General features: G+C 35.1%; 2 pseudogenes; both read right to left on the bottom strand.

Moving 5' to 3' along the window:
* Nucleotides 1–3,552: 3,552 nt before the first annotated feature.
* Nucleotides 3,553–5,065, bottom strand: LOC120167273 (annotated as a pseudogene).
* Nucleotides 5,066–5,693: 628 nt separating this feature from the next.
* Nucleotides 5,694–9,020, bottom strand: LOC120167271 (annotated as a pseudogene).
* Between the last annotated feature and the right edge of the window lie 101 nt (nt 9,021–9,121).

Genomic DNA, 9,121 nt, shown 5'->3' with positions numbered 1-9,121 from the left:
TCACCCCCCTTTATTTACGCTGGTTTTCACTTTTTACTTTTCAACTTCACCAATTTCAAGATCGGAAATAACCTTCATTGTCACCACTTAAATTCATGGTAAATTAAATAAATGATGACGTGATTATTCATATGTTTTAAATTCGTTTTTTTTAAAGAAAATGACAGTCGTATGAGTTGGATGTTTACATGCTGATTATGATGTGATAGTCATTTGATATTTTAAAATCAAATTTTATCATATCTCAGCCAATATGTCCAGCTCAGACTGTCGTAAAATTTTTAATGAAAAAGAACGAGTTTAAAACATATAAATAGTTAAGTAACACTTTTATAACTTTTAATAACTAGTTAAAGGACTCAACAAAGTAATGTCCTACAGTCAGAAGACTCAACAAGGCAGTGTCCTATTGTCGATGGACTATTAATGTACTTTACCCTTAAATTTAAATATAAGAACCCATCAAACGATTTCAGTGATAAAAGAGAGTATTGTTCTCTCTAGAAGTTTTGAGTTTGAGTAGTAACATCTACATGGTATGTGTGTTGTCGATGACTAATAAAGATTCTGAACAGATACCTTGTAGTCACTCTATGATATTTTTTAAAAAATGATATAAAATATTAATATATTTTATTATGTTAATTTGGCCATAAGTGTTAGGTTGGAGTTCGAATTAAGAATATTTTTTAAAAATAGGTATCGTCTCGACTCGTCCCATGACACCTATTCTAAATGAAATATGAAATATAGAAGTCTCATTTATGTATGTTCAATTTGCTTGAAACAATTTATCCATAATGATGATTATTTTGTAGTTTGTTTCTATATGGATTTGACAATATCATACATGGCATGAAAAATCATATACAACTAAATGGTTGTCCCTTTTTCCCATATGTATGGGGTAAGGGGGAGGTAAGATAGTAGGCTACTCCTAACACCAGGTTGAGAGCAACTTCCGTAAGAGACCTCCGAATTATGAAATGCCCTCCGTGGGAAAAATCATATACAACTATGTATATTAATTATATTAAGGGTTAATGGCACAAATGAGAACGGGAAACCGAATGAGCGCATGAACATGTCGAAGCACAATGCTGGGAAATCCAACTCATATTGCAAACTGTGAGCATACAAGCGTACAACATCGAGAACTGCTGGTCGACGACGCTACAAGCAACTGGCCACGGAACTAAGACCGACCCCGCATGCCAACACTAGATTTATTACTCGGAGCACAAAGCAAATAATTTTACCATGGGAGAAGGCAGGGCCGTGGCTGAGGCGCGCGAACTGTGCGACCACGCAGGACCCCAAAAAATGCCCCAAAAAGTATATATAGTGATGTTTTTCCAAGAAACACCACTATAGATAGACTTATTGCGACGTTTAAAAAACAACGCTACTATTATTGCGGCTTTATTGATAAAACACCATTATAGATGGATCTATCGTGGCGTTTGTAAAAAAAAACGCCACTATTATTGCCCCGAAATCGAATATATCTAGAAAATAGGGGCCCCTTATATGAATTATACAGGGCCACCGAAAACCCAACCACGGCCCTGGAGAAAGGAAATCCTGCCTAAAACAGTTTGCTAAGAGCAGAAAATTGTGATCCTATCATAAGCAATCTCTTATCGTTTACCTCTTAGAGAACTCGCCGTCCGAGGGTGACGGTGATTTTGCTCTTCTCGCCGTATCAAGTACACCAGCCTTGCCTCCAACCTTGAATTCTCTCTTGAACACCTTTTCCAGCGAGGCAATGTCCATGATTTTATCCTCCACCGGCTTCGAACAATCGATAGTGAATGTAACTCCCTTCTTCTTCCCTTTCGATCCCGACATACTACCACGACTCATTCTCGGTTTATCCTATGGCAATAACCCCATATGAAAAAAGAGAATAGGGTCACTAAATTTAACTAAACTCCAATCACCACCACAGAGGGAGGCTAAAATTTCCCTCATTTTCTCGACAACCAAACATACAAACATAAATCTGTCCTCCATCATCATTTGAATAAACGCATGAACTAACTACACCATGAAAGCAGGGGAATTGCTTCACTAATAAAAAGAGCTTGTTTAGGAAAACATGGATACAGAAAATTAATAAGTGAAATAAATTTTTAATGTTAATTGTTAAAATTGTTTTTAATGTGAGGAGAGGTGCAAGCCATTACATTATGTCGAGACTGAATGTTCATAGGGGTTATGACATCCTTATTTTAATTGTTAATATTGACCACTCGTATTAAAGAGTAGGAACTGTTGTAGGAGTCGACAGATAATAGTTAAAGACATCGACGTTATCAATTTAGATCAAGACATTAGCAAAGCATTAATGACTCTGTTAGAAATATTTACGATTTTTTTTTTGTTGTTATCCCGATCTAAGGCTTTGACTGGACTAATTCGGACAAACCCGCATCATACACCTAACTTTGGTGAGTAAGTCTCTCAACAGAGATTTTTCTATATACAAAGACTCGAACTCGAGACCTTACTTAAGTGACATCAAATTGTTTACTAGAACGATTTTGATAAAAAATAATACTTAAAATTATTGATAATTGTCTTTGATTTCGTCAAAGTTATAAAAAAAAGTGAAGACGACTTTGATGCCAACGTCAAAATAAAAAGAAAAATAGGGGTAAATTTTAGATAATGTTAGAATTTTTTATTGGCTCGAATATGGTCCATTGGAATTATTTTCTGAAATAGGATATTTGCTACAGAACAGTTTAAGATGCATAAAGTATAGTGCGACTCTAATATAAATTTGGAGAAGATGCATGGAGTGTAATGCGTCTCTATTTTTTTTCATATTTTATTTTTTATTTAAGGTTTGGCGTTTAGGTAAAAAATTGGAAAGGCTAAAATTGGGGGGGACAAATTGTAATTGCTACATGTAGAGGGGGGAGTCGCATGGTGTTCCATGCGACCTTGGGAAAACATGGGAGTCCAATGAAACTCCGTTGTATACTGTAGCATTCATCCCATTCAAACAAATAATATCTCAAGTGCACTATTCAAACAAATTTTTTTCGAATGCATTATTGAAAAAAATCATCTAGAAAAATAAGAAGAAACTATGGTACCATGTGAAAAGAAATCAACTAAAGATATAAAAATTAAAAAAAAAACAATGCTAAAATACCGTTTTTTTCTTTCTAAAATTAAAAACTTCGAATAAACTTATCTAAATATATATTTCAACAATTAAATTATATGATTAGTATTCACATCATGCATGATTTATAAATTTAATTTAATATTTTTTGTTCTTATTATGTATGAATTTATAAATTCAAATTTAGTTTTTAATCTTACTTTAATTGGCAAAGTATCAAAATGATCACTTCCTTCCATTTTATTCACTTTTGGCCATCAAGTCTTTAGCATCTTAAATAACATTTTTGGCCATTGAATGTTGAAGACTTTTAGTTTGATGTAATGATACAGTAATCAAAAGAACTAATATTTAATCTAGCCCATGAACTTTAAATAAAATACTAATTTAACCCCTAAACTTTAAATAAAAGATTAGTATTCGACCGCTGCAGCACCAGCTAATGCAGCCAACGTAAGGGCCTGTGCATGCAACCTGAATGCAGAGTGTTGCCATTGAGTGTTAACAAACGAGGCATATATGAAACGTGGAATGTTATTGCAAGGCCAGTTTCACAAAATGCAAGTCGATTTCAACAATTTAGCCATAAAAGATTGCTTTATATATTAATGAAGTTAACACAAAGAGAAAAAGAGAATAGCACGACCTTAAAGAGGTACCCAAACTTTACTCTTCCTTAGGCATATGACCTTCAACTAAACTTTGTACAATCGAACCGACAATATCACACTGAAGTTCATGCAAAATCAAAGACAAAAAGGCACCAACTAAAACAATTCCAATGGTTACAAACTTCTATGGTTTTGAAAGGCAGTTCCTAGTTCTTAAAGATTGGTATCATAACATCTGCAAAACTCACATTACCATTGCTCCGCACTATCGTATTGATAATGTTGAAACTAATGGTTAAGGAACACTAGAGTCAATGAACTGTAAAAAAGATCCTTTTTTTGTCAAGGACCTTTCAAATGTAAGCTTCCTAATGATTACAAAATGGTCTGCTGTCACGTTAAATATCAACAAATTTCTACAGGTTAAAGATCATTTTATAATAGTTTGATAAGTTTAAAGTCCCTTTTCATATCTTGCTTACAGTATACATGTGTGTGTGCATATATATACTCCTGAAATCCCAATCAATTGAGGTCAAATATAGCATAATTTGAATCATTTAACAAATATTCAACAATGGTGGTGGAGATGTTAGCTTCATTCACTCGAAACCAACAGCTAGAAACACAAATACTCACACCATCTAAAACCCGAAAGCAAGTAATAGAAAATATTCTAAAATGAATAATAATTTTTTTCTTTTCTAAATTTTCCAGCAAACCAAACAAAGGGCAAATTTCATTAATCTCTAATAAAGATTCTTAAAACAACATAACGAATCAATTTCAGAAACCCCCTGTAAAGCAAATGAAAATGACATGATCCAAAAATTGTAAAAGGAAATAGGTGAAAGGTTTACCTAGCGTGGATGATCTTAACGCTGGTTTTCATGCAGGTTGAGACCAATTGTAAGCAATAGAACCCGCAATACCGCTAAGCCACAAACACCCTTTCATTCAAAACAAGACAAAATTAATTCAAATAAATAAATTAAAATCCCAACAAACCAAACACATTTTTCTGTAAAAATAATTACAAAAAATCCCACGTGAAAACCGAAGAAGAAAATAATTACCAACAGTTCTAAGCTTGTGATCGACGACCCATTCCCTTATCGATTCAACCTTGCTCTTAGGTTCCACCATTTTGCACAGAAATGAAACCTTCTTTGAGATGAACTAAAAAGAAAGAAACGATTTTGCGGTGAGAAACAATTAAAATTCTTCCCTTTATAAGGAAGAAGAACAACAAAGTCGGCGACGGCTCTATGTCAAATGAAAACCATGGGCGGAAGGAAATCCGCGTCGTATTGACCAGTTTGCATGAATTAAATAGGTCGTAGTTGCACCGCAAGGAGATTAATATTTTTTATTTGTTTTGGTCCAATTTATTTAGAGTCCCTCATTATACTTAAATTTAATATTTGGTCTATATAGTTTAGTATGTCACGATTGATCTCTCTATATTTATGCAAGCCACATGTATCTTTCACCTATTCTTAGGTGGAAGCAACTTCTATTCAAAAAACTAATTTTTATATTTTAAATTACTTTTATATTTTTTATTGATAAATTATTTTAATTCTCTAAAATTTTATAAATTTATCTTCTTTTAAAAGTTTACATCTATTTCTACGTAAAAATACATTTACACCTATTCCTACGTAAAAATACATTAACATAAAATCTTACATTCGTTTCTATATAAATCCACTTAACCACATTTACCATAGCTATTATATATATTATATAGGTATTTGTAGGACGTTACCAATTATTTGAGGGACTTAAGTTAGTAAATTTTGAAAGTTTTAATGATCAAATTCAAATTTTTTATAAAGAAGAAAGGATTGTTTTGGGGCACCAAAAGTATTGTTTTGGGGCAAGGTATTGACAGACTCTCAAGCAAACACATATCGTCTCTTAAGCATACATAAGTTTTTGGTTTCATTCATTGTAGACATAGTTTGCTTCACCCGAAAAAGTTTTGAAAAAGGAAAAACACTATGAATTTCGAGATGGCATCCTCTCGAAACCGTGCCGTTGGAGGAAGCTGCTGGATGCGACGGCGGAATGATGGACTGCACCCAACCTGAATCTCGGTCGACCTGGTTTATTGAAAATGAAGGCAAATGATCTCTTTCCCAAGCATGGAACCGAGTTGAATGAGGATTTCTGGCATCTAGAAAATTACGGACTGGAGTACCCGATGGAACGAAATAGAAGCCACCCATCTGGTCAGATGATGAGGCCACTGGCCCAACTTGAGAATGAATTCGGTGACCGCTTGACCTTCGGGAGCCAGAAATAATGGGTGTCTGCAACGGTGGTGAAGTGTTTGAATGTTGTGGTTGATAGTATGCCTGGAGTGCTTGAACTCTATCACGTGCCCGGGCATTACTACCAGGGTAAGGAGGGGTCAATGAAGATGACGCTGAACTCCCTGCTCTGGTACCAGAACTAAGGAAGCACAGTAATTGAGAATAAAAAATCAGCAGATGAAAAATAATCGAATCGAACTAAAATGATGAGGCATACCTGTGGCCAACAACAATGGACGCATAAAAGACCCAGATCTTGGCATAGGAGCTACTCCTGGCTGACCTTCGACTGACAGGAGAATTTGAGGGTTGATCGGAACTACCAATTCGACCACTAGATGTGGAGAATGGCGGGGAATGATGCTCCCAATTATGGTAATGGAGATCCACTCCAGGATAAGCATAAGATGAAGGTACCTCACCAGGCACTGATGAACCATTCCAGTGATTGTTGAAACTAAAACTGTCGGAAACACTTCCACTGGAATTTGACGACGATGGATGAACTGTTGGACCAAAGTAAGCTACATACGGACATGGACGAGCGGCTGCGGCCGAATGTTCGGAAAAGACAGCATTCTGTCCCAGTAACTCGTGATCTGCATTCCAACATAACTGATATCAGCATATTAGGCCAAACAAACTCCACAGGAGAAGCATTACTTGAAAGATAAGGACAAATCTTACATGTGGTTGATGATAACTCTCCTTCCCTGAGAAACAAACAAATAGTAGTATGATATGTTGAAGAAAGAAAATAATTGAATATCAACAAGGAAAAGAAACTAGGCAAACCAAACTATAACGATACCGATAAAAAACTAAAAGGAGAACATTTACCGAAGAAGAGCCAAATAGTAAAATACTACGACAGTTTTTCCAGCTTAGAACAAGAAGAATACTGTAACTTCCTAGCCAGTAAATGATTTACTTAGTCATACCGAGAAGTAATGCACTCAGTTAATCTAACGAAATACTTCCACCCTAAAATGTGTTTGGTGGGTAACACCTCCAAAAAAAAATCGAAATTCATCTTATGCATCTCATACAGAACTGATTTGAATTTATACTGTCTAAACTTCTAGCTTGAATTTGATCGCCATTCAATTCGGCCACCACAAGTACTAATCAGAGGTTGAACCTTTTTCAGTTTCTAAATCTTTTTCTATCTAAGAATATATTATCTTGCAACCAAACTCTCTCTGTTGCCGTTATTTATCACAATGATTCATCCTAGAAAACATGCAAAAATATAAGGAGCCAAGTGTTTCATGTTGAAGAAGAGAAAACTGACAAGTACATTTCAGCATAAAAAATAGAAGCAGAAATCTAAGATTTAGCCTCTAATAAGTGAGGTCATGCTTACTCGAATGAAGGAAGTCGTGCTAAGCTTCCAAACGGACACCAGTGAACTCCAAATGACTGCAAAAACAAAAAACCAAATAAGTATACCGTGAGTAGAGTCTAGTCGACTCAGCTGTCAGAAAGTGTGTGCATGTACAGACAAATAAAGCAAAAGCAAAAGACTAAGGAATGTGATCGTATAAGTTTGTAAAGCGGCATATGGTGGTGAAATTTAAACTATAAACTGTTAAATTTTCAAATTTGACAGGTTTAGTATAAAGAAACTCAGTTTGTTAACCAAGAGCTTCAAAAAACAAAAAATTCCCAGGCTAAATAAATCAATAAAAGATGGTCACTTAAAGTGAAATGGGTAGGAGGGCAAGGATGAAATGCTAGGCATATCTAGCTACAAAAATGAAACATAAATACGGCAATCACAACCATTTCGGTTTGCTACGAATGTTGAAACCGGAGAGAAAAGAACTTGCATAGAAATGTTGCTCCATTACCATTTCAGATAAACTTAGATCGTAAAGGTCCTCATCATGTGTCCAATCATCCACATTAAACTCTGGATACGAACGGCCATCATTGGAATAAAGCCATTGACCTTTCTCGATTTTTCGACAATTAGGGCATTGCATCGCACCCTTTACATTGAATGCCGAACCAATACAATCTGGGGGCAATCAATTACAAAATGATGATGATCAATTCAAACATCGAAAATAGATGCTAAAAATCATTTCCTAAAGCCATATACCACCAACCAACACAGCAATCTAGTCTTAAATCCTTGACATTCAACTAGTAGCCATCTCCAAAACTGCAGCTCGTCAAAATACATCAACAGAACTAACGAAACAGGCAAAATTTAAAAGCAATTCACAGAAAAGGTAGCAACGAATTGAAAAATCAAACCTTCTTCATTCTTCAGGAAACAAGAGTTTTCATTTCCAGCTAATAAAGAAGCATAAACAATAAATAATTTTGATTTTACTCATCTATATCATCGATGAAACCAAAACTAGACACACCCAGGAAACCAAATGAGCAAACTTGAGCCCAGATCTTACCATCGCAATCTTAAAAAATCCAAAAATTCTTTGAGGAAATCAGTTCGTAATCTTGACAAACATGACTTACCCAAATGAAACTGATGACCGCATTGAAGCTTAGCCCACGACCGATCTCCATTATCAGCAACCGTTTCGAGGCAAATCGAGCAAGAAACCGAACCAACAGACTCCCCTCCATTGCCGCAGCCACCACCACCACCGTCGTCCACCACAACATCGGTCCCACCATTACTCCCTAATCCCATAATTTTAAAACACTTATAAACTTAAAAACTTCAAATCAACCCACCCAGCCAAAATCGCAAAACCTAAATTTTACTAAAATAAAATTCCCCCTCTTCCTCCTTTCATTTTCCCAACCCAACCGCCGATTTCAATCGGATTAAATTATTTAAAACAAAAACAAAAATTACTCGTCTTCTCAAACTCTTTGCTATTGACCAAATAAAAGACACAGAATATGGATTTAAAAAAAAAGTTTCGATTTTTTGAACGGAAATGAGAAATGAAGTAAATTTTTTCCTCCCTAACAGACTAGCTTTGTCTTTGTATTGTACTATTTAAAATGACGAAGTAACTTGTACCAATGGTATCTTCCTTTCTTTATTCCTTTTATATTATTAAACA

This window comes from Hibiscus syriacus, unplaced genomic scaffold, assembly GCF_006381635.1.
Source record: "Hibiscus syriacus cultivar Baekdansim isolate YM2019G1 unplaced genomic scaffold, ASM638163v2 tig00111671_pilon, whole genome shotgun sequence".
Lineage (NCBI taxonomy): Eukaryota > Viridiplantae > Streptophyta > Magnoliopsida > Malvales > Malvaceae > Hibiscus > Hibiscus syriacus.
This window is presented reverse-complemented; position numbering and strand designations above follow the sequence as displayed.